General features: G+C 39.2%; 1 protein-coding gene across 20 annotated transcripts in view; it reads right to left on the bottom strand.

Moving 5' to 3' along the window:
• Window positions 1-13,732, bottom strand: part of MLIP (muscular LMNA interacting protein) — a 150,069-nt gene that overhangs the window by 109,877 nt on the left and 26,460 nt on the right. The window contains exon 2 of one of the 20 annotated variants that reach the window (XM_075923625.1): window positions 1,107-1,404. The exons of 17 other annotated variants lie outside the window; for them this stretch is intronic. The gene's annotated coding sequence lies outside the window, so the exon portion shown is untranslated. Of the gene's footprint in view, window positions 1-1,106; window positions 1,405-6,171; window positions 7,396-13,732 lie in introns of those variants that run through there. 2 more of the 20 variants (XM_075923627.1, XM_075923629.1) reach the window with 2 other exon arrangements.

Raw genomic sequence — 13,732 nt, 5'->3', positions numbered from 1 at the left:
TACTTTAGGCTTTGGGCTAGCACATCTGGGTAAATAATACTACTCAAACAGGATGTTAAACTAATAAAAAAGACTGTTTTAAAAGGGTGATAGAATTCCCTTTTGAAATTATCAAAAGTCAATCATTATCATTTTATTTCTTTTCCAGATGGCAGCTGTATTTTTCAGTTTGCAGATATAAATATTCAGCGAAAACAAATTTGTGAGTCGCAAAATAACACAAATTTTACCACGGTGTCTACTCCCTGCATATTTGAGCTTTAATTTGACAATTTTAAAACTAATGAAATATGGGAATTATGGGCTCTAGCTGGTAGCACAAGATAAGAAACCATGTAAACAAAATTGCCACTCTAGCAATTTTTTTTCTTTAATAGACGTTGGCATCAATTAAAAAAGCCTTTCAAATTTCCCATACTATACAAAAATCCATCTTGTACTGTTAGAGGTACTTCTGATATCAACTATTATATTCTATCCACGTTCTTATAGTGCCCTCATCACCATGTATCTTCATGCCTTCCAGTACTGAATTAAGAAATTAAAATATCTGTGAAGTGTGGTCCATTCTCTCTCTCTCTAATACTCTCTCCCCCCAGGAGAGAATTGTGTGCATAGTAGACAAGTTTTGATTGGATGGGGATTTGGTTTCCCAAGAGCTCTTTGCTTTTCACAAATACACAGCAAGCTGTATCTATAATTGTTATCAGAAATGGCCAAATAAGTGCACCTTGCACTAAGAGTAGAAGGTAGTAAGATTTGTCACAATTTTTAAGTTGGATGCGAGTTTGTTACATAACCTTGGACTCTGTTTCCTTTATCCTTGCACCAGACAGCTTCATTGAGCCTAAGGGTGTGTCTACATTGCACTTGCAGAATATAATTACACTACATGAAAACATACCTGGTGTACCATAGCAGCTTATGCCATGGCAGTGTGTATTTTTTTGGGACTAGCAGCTCAAGTAACTACCCAGTGTTCCAGACAGGCTTGTACAACCTGCCATGGCTCATTGCTGTCAGTATATAAGCTAATTAGATTAAAGTGAGTTTACGTACATCTACACATGCTGAAGTCACACACCCTAATTGCAGTGTATACGTACCCCAAGAAGCAGATTCGTCAAGCTTGGGGAAAAGTGCTCCTTGCTTCTTGTCCTCTTGGTGAAGCAAGGGCGGGATCTCAAGAGGCGCAGTGTGCAGAAGACATTTCAGCTCTTAGTGTTTGGTTTTCACAAATGAGGAAGTTGGCCTCAAGATGGTCAAGTGTATGATACAGCAGTTGAGATCAGCACAAGTGCTCAAATTAATTAGTTTATAAGTGAGGAGATTGAAGGGGAATGCTTACAGGGAAGGTTCCTTATCTTTTTCTTGAACCTTTGATCCTCACATGCCAGTAAGAATCTGAGGAAGACACACAGGTTGGATTTCATAAGCTAGTTTTGTTACCTATATTTATCACAATAAACATACAAGGTTTAACAATTGTAACCTATATATATATAGAGAGAGAGAGAGAGAGAGAGAGATGCTTTGATGGGTTTTGGTAACTTCTTCAATGGAAGAGAACTCCCAAGTTACACTTCCCCATTAGTATATACTTTCCCCATTAGTTCCCTAGAGCCTGAATATGCTTCCCCATCAGATCCCTCAACAATTTTTCCAGGCTTTTTGGGAGGAGTATTTGCAGGTGGCAGGGATGGTAGAGAGAGGGAAGAGCTTCTGAATGAAGGGGTATTAGGGGGGGAGTTTTAGGCCATGACCCTGCTGCAACTCTCTCTGTGTTATGCAGATCCCTTCTTTCATATAGACTCCTCCTAAATCAGTGGGAGCTGGTTCATGTAGAAGCTGTGGATTCGTTTATGTGGTACTTTGGAATAATTTTAGATTGTGATTAATCAACTTCTTGTCATGCAGTTTCTAGATGAATTCATTTTAAAAAGTCAAGATAAATAAATGTGTATTAATCATCTGGTAGAGAATAAACATCATAAATAGGGGTTCCAGGAAAGCCTGCTGGGGTCACTCAATTATAATGCACTGCAAGAAATGGGGTGGCCAGTTCCCCAAAGCTGGTGGATATTCTAATATCTATTGTCACAAAGCCAACACAAAACAGTTTCATTTTTGTCCAAACCAGGCACTTTCCTTAATGTATCCAGCCTCGTGCTTCCATTCAGCTACATGGTCAAATAAAGTTCTGTCAGTCCCAAAAGATCTGACACATTACCTTCCAGGTCAATAAATATTTCAGTCCTTATCCCCAGCTAATTCTTACTAATTAGATTAAATCTATTTAAAAAAAGAAAAGTTTATATACATACAGGTGTTAGTTCAATTCTTGTTCTGGTTACATACTAGAAACAATCATTTTATTGTTGCAAAAAGTTCTTTTAGATTTTAGTCCATGGTTATAGTTCAAAATCCATATTCACGGTGATTCCAACTAGTGACTGGGACTTCAATCCTTGTGGCTTAGTTTCCCCCATATGAAACCTCAGGCACATGAGAGCCCTTGAATCAATGTTCATTAAAAGGGTTCCAGAATATCCTGGGATCTCATTTCTTATGGCTTTTAGCTTTCCCCAGGAGCATACAAGCAGATATGAGACCAAACAAGGCTCCTGTCTATAGGGACTTCATACTTTTGCAGCAGCCTCATGGCCTGGAAGAACACAGTCTCTTGATGTAACCTTATGGTAATTAAACATCAGGTAAATAACATAAGGTAATTTATCAATTTAGCTGTTTAACATGAACTTTAAAAAGACATCCTGACAATGACATTATCTCACTCAAGATTAATCTAAATGTTAACATTTCCTTTTGGTCTCTGAATCCACCGTTAGTGACAGACACAAAATATCTGTTTACATGGTTAGCATCTATGAGATATAAAACACAACTAGTATTACCTCTAGTTTAATTACTATTTTCTAACAATACATGTTTGCATTTCGAAGTTCTAGCCTAACAAGCATTGAATGGCCTTAATTACCATCTATATTCTTTTTCTCTCACACATGCCTCTACAGGTTGAACCTGGGTCATTTGGCCTGGAATTGTTTAACCCTTTCTTGCGATGGGCCACATTTAAATCAGATGACTAATATTTCAGTTAGGTAATGTCACAAGGAGAGCTAGTGAACTGTGTATGTTACAGCTGAATATATGAAAAATATTACTTCCTGTAAGCACAAATTAAGACCTTGATCCTGCAAATAAAATTCCAGTGCATGTCAGTAGATCAGATATTAAATGACTCACCTTCTTTCAACACTTGCAGTTCTGTGAATGAGAGCCCTCAAAGGTTTGGATATATAGTCTAATTCTGAATAAGCCTCCAAAGGTTTGGATTTTAACTGAAGCTTAGCTAAGCTATCTAAACCTCTTAGATCATCAAGCTTAAACTAGGGGCTTCTTTGCAAGATTTCCTACTCTTCTTACTTCAGAAGTCAGACCACAAGAACTCACTTTGCATTCTCTTGCAGAATTAGTCTCATATTATATAAACACATGAAAAATAATGCTATTGGTCAGCCCTGAATACTGTGCTTACTTAAATATAGGTAAAATCCTGGCTCAACCAGTGTCAATGGGAGTTTTGACATTGATGTCAGGGGGATCAGAGTTTCATTTTGTGCACAAAAATGCATTCACTTGGTAATTACTTGTAAATTACTTGTAAAGTCTTCAAAAATAGTGCCTTATAAGTTATAAAGCTGTCTCTCACCAGTAAACCATATTAAACTGCATTTCAATAACAAGAAAAGCCCCAAACCTGTTCCTGCCTAGTGACTTGACTGAAGCTCTGGGTGAGCATAGCAGCTAACCCACAGACTGCATGCAGCAAGTCTAGAACAAAAGTTGCAGTGTAAAACAATAAAGGCAAAAAAACAACAAATGGTCTGGTGGCACTTTATAGACTAACAAAAGATGTAGATGGTATCATGAGCTTTGTACCATCTACATGTTTTGTTAGTCCATAAAGTGCTACTAGACCATTTGTTGTTGTTTTTTTTCCTGTATCAGACTAACTCAGCTAACCCCTGAAGCTTCTCAATGAAGGCAAAGACATTCAAAGGTAACTCTGCCATACAGCAATATGCTACAGCGAGTATGACTTAGCATCATGTAACTGCGTCAACACTATATCTCTAGCCTTTTGAGGTCAATGTTAGAATACTAGCTACACGGGGGGGGGGACTTAAAAAGTCTATTTTTGCTAATGCTCTCTTGTGCCGTAACTGATAAATAGGCACTGATGTTTTCAGCTCTCTGATCAGATTTTGACCTTGCTTAATTCTTTCAAATTGAAATTCATCCTTGTGCAGAGGGCCAGCATGAGGTCTATGAAACACTTAAACCTGCCATAATAGAGCTTCAAGAATTTATTTGTCTTCTCATGCTTATCTGAATTGCACCCGTAGTGACTAACAGTATGCCACTCAAAAAAAGTATAAAGATTTAGAATTGCTCTGATGAGTATCCAAAAGTAGGCCAAGCGTTTCATGTGAGAGTAAATATTACAATCTATCTGAATAGTGAGAGATAAGGAAGGGAAACAGACCAGTCAACATAGTAATAAATATTTGTTCTTTTCCTCAGCTATAATCTCTTTTTTCCCCCAAAGGTGTTTGTACAGTACTTATTTTTATTAAAAATATTTAATATCTTAACAACCCAAAGAACATTCCAAGTAGAGCATTCTGTTGAATAATAAGTTGTAGAGTAAGAGAGCTCACATTAAGAACACGTATTAAGGAAACAAGGAAAGACACATTCTGAAATATGTTCTCATGAATGGTGCCACCTGACTGCATTCACTTGACAAAAATCACAGATGCCTATTAGAAATGTGCAGTTACAAAGCACCTAGAGTAGAATTTTACAAAGCCACTAAGGACTAACTCCACATAGAAGTGTGTGCCTCACTCCTGTTTTAAGAACCGAAATCCAAATTTCAGATCCTAAAAACTCTTGCTTAGCTGCAGGCTAACCCAGTAGAGGCCCATGCATATGTCTACACTATGATTCAAGACTAATGGCACATCTGCAGCAGGTCTGGGTCAGCTGAATCAGATTCATGGGGTTCAGGCCATGAGGTTATAAAATGGCAGTGTGGATTTACAATTTTATCCTAAGTATTTTCATGATAGTACTCCTATCTAATGAGGTGGGGATATCGCCTTCTGTAGTGAGCAAAAACCCATAAGGTGGATTTGAGTTGAATGTACTGGAATAGTTTATATCCACTTACATAATTTGTTTTCTCACTTTGAAATATAAAATCACTACTGCCAGCATGCAGAACTGCTCTCCTGCGAAACAGAGTTGCTAAGGATTATGAAATAGAAGATCACATTGCTGGGAGCTATTGGAAAGTCCAAGTAATGCAACACATTTGTATTATTGGACATTTTACACTGGTCATACAAACACACAGGGAAACATTTAGGTCTACAAATTGCAGACACACCAGCGTGGCAACAAGAGGACTTTGGTTACAGACTTGTCTTCATGAGAGCTCCAGTCTATATAACTTTATGACAAAAGGTATAATAGTAGGAGGCCCAAGATTTGAAATACAGCACCATTGGTAACAGATTCTAATTACACTTATCTAGAGCCTAATTCTTTTAAAAAAGCAAATACAGCCAGTTACAAAATCTTTGCCAAAATTGTTCAAGATTTTCTTTGCAATAGTCAATGGGTGTCTTGGGGTAGCAATTGTACTTTTTATACTGACATGCACAGAAAGCACCACAGTATCTGGACAATAGCAACACAAAATTCCATTAGCACATTAGAAAATACGTTCTCTTTTTTAACAAAAGATAAAATACTATATCATATTCATTAATTTAATGGGATTTGAAGAAAAAGCCACATAAAGGCTATAACCTTCCCAAATGGCTGACTTTACATTCTTATGACAAACTGGGGAAGTCTGAATCATGTGTTAGGAATATTAAGTATGGCTTGGTTTCCCAGTTCAATTTTTTAATTGCTGCCTGACTGAAAGCTTGTAATCAAATCAAGAGGCTATGCTTGGGAATTATTAGGGACCCCAGGAAGGATAAAACAATGACAGAGGCAAGCCTCTCACAAAACTGCTTCAAAGGAGTTAAGACACAAATCGCTGAACTATTAGTTGGATGAAGTACCTACCTGGCTGGCACTGTCCAGATTAGGGTGTTTTTCTCTTCCTCAAATGGAGATCAGAAGACCATATGAAATCAATAGATATCCCTGGCAGATAGAGTTGGGAGATCAGCCAGCTCAGCTGGACTTTGAGGGGGACAGTGTTACCATGCAGTGAGGGCTGACCTGCATGAGTGGCTGACTTTGGAGCCACAAGCATTAGCTATAATTATGCCCAGAGAGAAAGGGAACAGAAAGGCTAAAGTCATGTCAACCTAGAGGTTGGTAGAGAATGTCAAACAGGTAAAACAATAGGCATAAGGTCTCTTTGATGTTTTTAAAATAAAAAACTGTGTATAGTTTGGGCCAATAAATCATACTCTGTTAGAGAAACTGCCTCTGTGCCATAACATGCTATTAATGACTGCCTACGAAGGAGAACTCCGGCAGGGTCCAAGTCCCTCTGGACCTGGAGATAACACAGTTGGCAGACAGGGAGGTGTAACCTAGAGACCCACCTAGAGTGTAGATGTGTTGTGGGATCCCATCCCAAAGAAAAGTGAAGTCATAGGCTTGCAACTTAAAAGCCATGGGCTTGTCCTTGGGGGGGCAGGAAAAGGAGGGACGGTGAAACCTCTTGACCATTGAATCACAGGAGTGGAAGGACCCTCAAGAGGACATTGAGTCCAGACCCCCCAAACTCAAGGCAGGAATAAATCAAGACCATCCCCAACTTGTTTGTTTAACTTACTATTAAAAAAACCAGTGACGAGATTCCACAACCTCCCTAGGCAATTTATTCTAGTGAAGAACCACTCTGACAGGAATTTTTTCTCCTATTGCCTAACCTAAACAGCTCTCGCTACAATTTAAGCCTATTGCTTCTTGTTCTAGTCTCAGAAGTTACGAAGAACAAAATTTCTCCCTCTTTCTTATAACAACCCATTAGGTACTTGAAAACTGATATCCTGTCTTTCATCCATCTTCACTTTTCCAGACTTAACAACCTTTTTTTTTTCATTCTTACCCCAGAGCTCATGTTTTCTAGACCTTTAAACATTTTTGTTGCTCTTCTCTGAACTCTCTCCAATTTGTCCACATCTTTTCTGAACTCTGGTGCCCAGAACTGGACACACTACCCAGCTCAGACCTGATCAGCAAGGAGTAGAGAGTGAATTACTTCTCATGTCTTGCTTACAATATTCATAGAATCATAGATCTGGAAGAGACCTCAGGAGGTCATCAAGTCCAGCCCCCTGCCCAAGGCAGGACCAATCCCAACTAAATCAACCCAGCCAGGGCACTGGACTAAAAAGTAAATCTAACTGCATCAGAACTACGTCTGCATAGGAGCTGGAACTACGGATGTTGGCTTGAAGTGATTTCTGACACATACAGATTCAGAGTTGGATTCAATAGCTCTCAGCACCCCACATTACATAAATTGTTCCAGCACCCCTGTATATTTACAACTAACAAAGGCTTTTTCAGCTTTTAACAACTCAGATGTGTCCACATAGCCATATCGCTAAAAGTCAGGCAGAGTGGCTGCTCTTTGTTGGCTAGTTTGCCAACAACATACTTCCACCCCCCATGAGCAGCATTCATGTTGTCAGTAGGACAGTGCTCCTGCTGACAACATGCTGTTCACGTTGGTACTTGTACAAAATCTTTGTCTTTTGTGCGTGTGTGACGGGGTAAATTAACACCTCTGAATCACAAAATTTTTGTCATTCAATTATCAGGATAGATTATGCCAAAGAAAGGAAAAGCAAATAGTATCTGATTCTCTGATGTATTCACCCTGACTTGAAAGTATTTTTGTCTTCTAAACTATGTCAGTTATTTAATGCAGCTAACAAGATAAGTCATTAACCCTACTATGGAATTTCTAGCTGAGACATGAACCCAATAATTAAACCCTTTGGGACAGGTAAACCCACATCACTTTCATTATCACAAATCATTGAGTAAGTGGAAAACAAGTGACAACATCGACTAAAAGCCAGTGTCATGGGTTAGCTGTTTACTCTTCCCTAGGTGAGGGTAATATACTTGGTTGAAGGGCATTGCTTCTTTAGAACAGACATATTTTACGACTACTAAATAAGCTGTTACAGGAATATTGTAGTGCAATGTTGAGCTCATCTACTATTTATGCCATAATGCTGCTGTCTTTTTTTTCCTGAGGTCTCAAGTTATGACAATAGTACCAATCTTAAAATAAACTTGAAATTGTACCAATTAAAGGAATTCAAAGAACAATGAACACTGTTAACTTTAGTAGGAATAACTTTTGGGGTAAGCTTAAAAGAACTAAAACTTTACAGTATCACTGACTGAATGGGGGAGGAGAGTAGATATCAAGAAACATTTCCAAACAGCATCACCTGTTGGATGCCAAGAAATATGAAGAAAGCTTTATGCTAGACTGATTCAAAACTAGACAGAGTGCTGCTTAATCCACTGAGCAGAGCAATCCTTTAGTGGCAGTAGAAAGTAGGTAAGAACTTACTAGATACTTTCCATCTATAATTCCCATGGTTCTACATCCATGGTTTATATATCTTGCTTTAAACATTTTGATTTAGCCCACATTCCCTTTCTAAACACTGCTGGTATCTGAGATTTTTGCCATCACATTTCACTATCAGAGTATGAGTAATATTTATAACTTATATGATTCTGCAGTCACTTGTACAGCAAAGTTAGTCTTCTGCCGCATAAGTGATGAGATTTTCAATACAAAGGTAGATAAAGGTAACACAGCTCAACAAACACAGCTGATAATTCCTTCCTTGGGGTGTTTGGAGTTTAATACAGAGCTTCTGAATGAATTTCCATATGAAAACACTGAATTAAAGTTATATGGCCATTCCTGTACAATTGCACACGTGCAATCTTGTTGACTAGAACATGACAGAAGAAATGCCAACTTCCTGGATTTAATTCTAAGCTGAGACCTGGTTTTCCTACTGCTAAGCACCATGTATCATCTTGTGCAGGGTGAATTTAAACCTCTAACACGCTTGTGAGAGAGAACACCAACTTGGTAATATTTTATACCCACTTTGCACACTGTGCAAAGGCAGAGTAAAAGCCACTGTATATTGTGTATGGCTAGCTTTAACACCAATACTAAAGTGGGCTCTACCTTGTTCAGTGACCCAGCTTATGGATATTATAGCTGTTTAATTTTTGTCCCTTGCCATTTTGCCACTTCTAACCAATGTAATATAAACCTTGAAAATAAAAAGGAAGAAACTAGATTTATTTAGAATAATATTCTAAAATGTACATACCATGATGCCGTGCATGATATTTTAATATGCCGTGCATGATATTTTAATATTGCTTTATCCTAGAATTTGTGGGATCCTTTTAGGGACTTTTTTTAAAAACAGAAAATGGAAAGTAATGTGTTCCCTTCAGCCAATCATTCTATGAACATATGCTGAGAGAGGAGAGGGATTGAGCATCCTCATCTGCTACCAAAATTAGTGAGAACTGAAGGCCTTCAATAGCTCTAAACTCAGGCCAATTGTTTAGAAAACACATTGCTAATAGGTCCTTTTCTATCTAATTATTGCACAAACACTGTGAAATAGTGTAGCAAAAATTGGCTCATAAACAGCATTGGATATTCATTCAAATATCAACAGGAGATTTTCCTCCTGAAATAACCAGATTACAATCCTATGAGCCTCAAGAAAGAGGGCAGAGCTCATTGTTCCCTGTAATCATCTAAGCATGTTTTTTGTCCTGCCCTTTATTTACCTTTTGAATACAGGTTGAACCTTGGTTAACTGAGACTCCGTGGTCCAGCCAGACCACGGAGGTCCAGCCGGACCACGGAGGTCCAGGACCAGGAAGTCCCAGTGGAGGGCTGGCTGCCTGGCATGTCACAACCAGAAGGCTAGCTCTGTGCAGCAGTGTGGCATGGAAGGAGCCAGCCAGGAGGCCAGCAGCTGGTTTATGGCTGGGGAGGGCTGGTAGCAGGGGGGCTAGATATGACCTCCCTTGGTCCAGAAAAATCCCTCATCCAGGACCAGTCAGATCCTGAGTAGCAGCAGACCAGGGAAGTCCAACCTGTATTTCAGTTCTACTTCTGAAATCTAAGTGTGGCTTTTAATGTGAGAAATTGAACATGGGCTCCAATTGTATCACTCTTACACACAGAGCCAGATCCTCTTACTCACACTGGTCAGCAGTTACTCTCTCAGACAACCTATGGGATGATTGTATGAGTATGTAGTAAATGTTAAAGGGGCAAGAGCTATGTGTGCTTCAGTTCCTTTCCTTTTTTTTTAGGCTGAACCTCTCTAATCTTGCACTCTCTGGTCCAGCAACATCTACGGTCCGGCATAATTTTAGTTAGCTGGATGTCCACTTATCATGGGCGTGACTAAAGTTCCTGTGGTCCCATTAAGTTTGGTTACAGCTACCAGTCCTGACTTTCAGTGTCCTGTGCTGTTATCTAGCTCTGATTTCCCCCTAAAGATCTTCTAAGAGCCAGAGGGATAGCCATGTTAGAAAAACAACGTTTTTTTTTAAGTTACAGACTAAGAGCCCACTAGGCAGAGTAAGTGTTGGTAAAGCTGCTAGACATTATTGATCTTCTGTTGTTCTGCAAATTCTCTGTTTTGGCACCAGTCAGGTCCAGAGGGTGTTGGACTAAAGAGGTTCAACATGTATGATTTGGTTTGTGTTGTACAGCCATGGCCTATATCCTCACCCAGGTAAAACTAATTAGAATTCATACTTACAATAAAACTTTGTGCTTAGCCCACATAGAGAGCAGTCTGTGAGTCTGTTGGTGTATGCAAGCTGATGCAGCATTAGTTTGAGAAGTAGGGGCTCGTGCTTTTGGACTTGGGGTTCAGCCCCTGCAGATAAGCTTCAACTGGGAGCATTGTTACACAATGAAACCAATGGGAATTTTGGACTATAAGCCTGGTCTTAATGGGCCACAGGCAGTCCATTCTCAGTGTGGGCAACTACAAACCATGACACATTAGTAAGCTCTGCTAAATGAAAACTTCCTGGAAGTCTTCATGCTTTGAACACTGTTAATAAGAACACCGGGGCTTGAGTTGACCAGACTTCAGATACCAAATTAAAAATGGGACAAATTGTGCCTTTCTTTGGGAAGGGAATGAAGGGGAAGAGAAAACTCTGAAATTCCCATTAAGAAGTTTCCTTCAGATGCTTTCATTGGACAAATGGGGCTCCCTCTTTACCCACAAAACAAGCTAGGAGTCTAGTATCTGAGCCCCAGATAAGACCCACTACAAGTGTTGTGGATACACTGGTGCCATAAGACTATCAGTAGAGAGGTCTTATGCCTCCACACAAGCATGAAATAAAACCACTTTGATCTCACAAGTTTCCAAAGTGGCAAATTGCAGCTTTCCACTGTTTAGATGGATATGTGTCAGCACAATACTGCTCATCTGCTGGCTAAAACTATAGTTACTCAGTCTGATAGAGTTTACAGATCAAACCAAACAATCCGCGTGGGACTAACCTGATGCTTGGTGATGAGAATATATTTCCTCTTCAAACTGCACAACGGCTATTTGCTGAATCTTCACATCCTGCTTCCTTTCCACTTCAGGTAGAATCTCACCAGTGCAAATTACTAGCTTTTGGTGGCATTTTCTGTTCCCAATACTACCTCACATATTTTGGTTTTGCAATTACTAGTGAGTTATGTAATGTTTCCCTCTGCACAGTGGGGAAACTATTTTTTCAAATCAGTCTATTACAAAAGAGTACAACCAAGGACACTTGATTTTCTTACATGTGAATTAACTGTAGAGCAAAGCAGACAAGTTCTAGGACAGATGAACTGATGCAGAGAATGAGATAGTTGTGTTATATGTGATTACTAAATAGGCTCTTCTACTATGGTAACACATGAAAAGTGCATGGTTCAGATCCTGGAGCAAGGGAGGAGGGGCTAAGATTCCAGGATTTTATTCCTGCCTATGGCTCACGGCATAACCTTAGGCTAATCAAAACCCCTCAATGCACAAGTTTCTCATGTAGGAAAATGTGTTTAATCATGTGTGTGCTGTGAGAATTAATTAATATTTGTATGGCACTGAGATGCTGTGCATGTACAATACAGTCTAGCTAGGAGCTTTGAGACCCGTTACTGCATTAGGAAACAATGCAACACATTTCTTCATATGTCTCAGGTGCTCTCCTGGAAGGGTACTCTTGGTGATTATTTGTACACCAAGTACCCCGGGTGCAACAAAAACATCTTTTATCAAAAGCATCCCATCTGCCAGACTGTTTTCATGTTTCTTTCTGTAAACGTTGAATTGCTCTGCATTCTATTTTATAACAGAAATGGAAAATAAGCCACAAATAATAGACCAGAGTCTCTTCTAGCATAATTCCATTGATCCCATCTGAGAATTTGGTCCAACATGCCTTTCAGGGCCTGGGTTTTGCATTTCACTATTGGGTTTGGGATATAAAGTTATAGTTTAATTTAACAGTAAGTGACGAGCCTCTAAATAGTACATCTTTCTGTTCCCCATATTTATGAATATCAGATTTTTCAGTATAGCTCAAATTAAATATTTGATGGAGTATTTGGTATGCACAGTCTACTTCTGAGGAAAACAGAGTAATTGATCTAATGTAGCGCAGAACTTTAGTTAACTACTTTGATAAGTTTCCTTACAAAAAGTTATTACTGAGAGAGAATTGTATATTAGCTGTGTGAAACATGTCATTAGCATTTGGATTTCTTCTCTACATCTCTTTCCATCTTTTAAAAATAGAAAGTCATTCCCAAGAACTAAGCAAGAAGCAGATCACTCCCTCAGCCACCAAACAGAAAAGTTTAGGAAAAACAGTTGAAAATGTGATCAATTACATGAACTCTTTGGTGCACAATTTTTTTCTCTCTCTTTGCTGTCAAGTTAGCATTTAGTTGTGCTTGACATCCTGAATACCCAAAACGGATTAGCATATGTGACCATTCCGAGGCAGGCAAAGCCATCAGCAGGACTACATATGGATAGAAGGGGGCTGCACGAATTGATCTCTTTTCAGGATTGAGACACTGATGACTACACAGTCCATGAAGAAGGAAATAATTGACTTTTAAATGTGTGCAGCCCTTCTGTCAGATGTTGTCAACAGCAAAACGACTGGGTTCAATTATTCAGGTGTTCCTTCTGCAAACTTAAACAGCAGCAGTACAAGTCCCCACCAAGAAATCTGAGAAAAATAAATCCTCTGCAGCAGCCTTTGATAAGTAGTACTTCCCTCGCTCAAGTACTAAGTCTGCTGTAGAGGCAAAGAAAATTTTGGGGAGGATGGAGAGAGGAAAGAGCACAGAATAAACTTGAGAAAATTGGTAATAATTAATCAACAACTTCTGTATATAGTTATTAAGTGAAGGTCTTCCCACTCTCAGTGTGTCTTGGCATCAGTCCATCATCAACATGTATAGCATTCAACAAGTCCATGAACTCCTGCAGTAGCCACTTCACACCTCTCCTGCCTCCCCCACGATCCCACTCAGTTTATTGTCCAGGGCTGGCAACTTCCAAGTTTGGGCAGG

Source organism: Pelodiscus sinensis, chromosome 3 (genome assembly GCF_049634645.1).
Source record: "Pelodiscus sinensis isolate JC-2024 chromosome 3, ASM4963464v1, whole genome shotgun sequence".
Classification (NCBI taxonomy): Eukaryota; Metazoa; Chordata; order Testudines; family Trionychidae; genus Pelodiscus; species Pelodiscus sinensis.
This window is presented reverse-complemented; position numbering and strand designations above follow the sequence as displayed.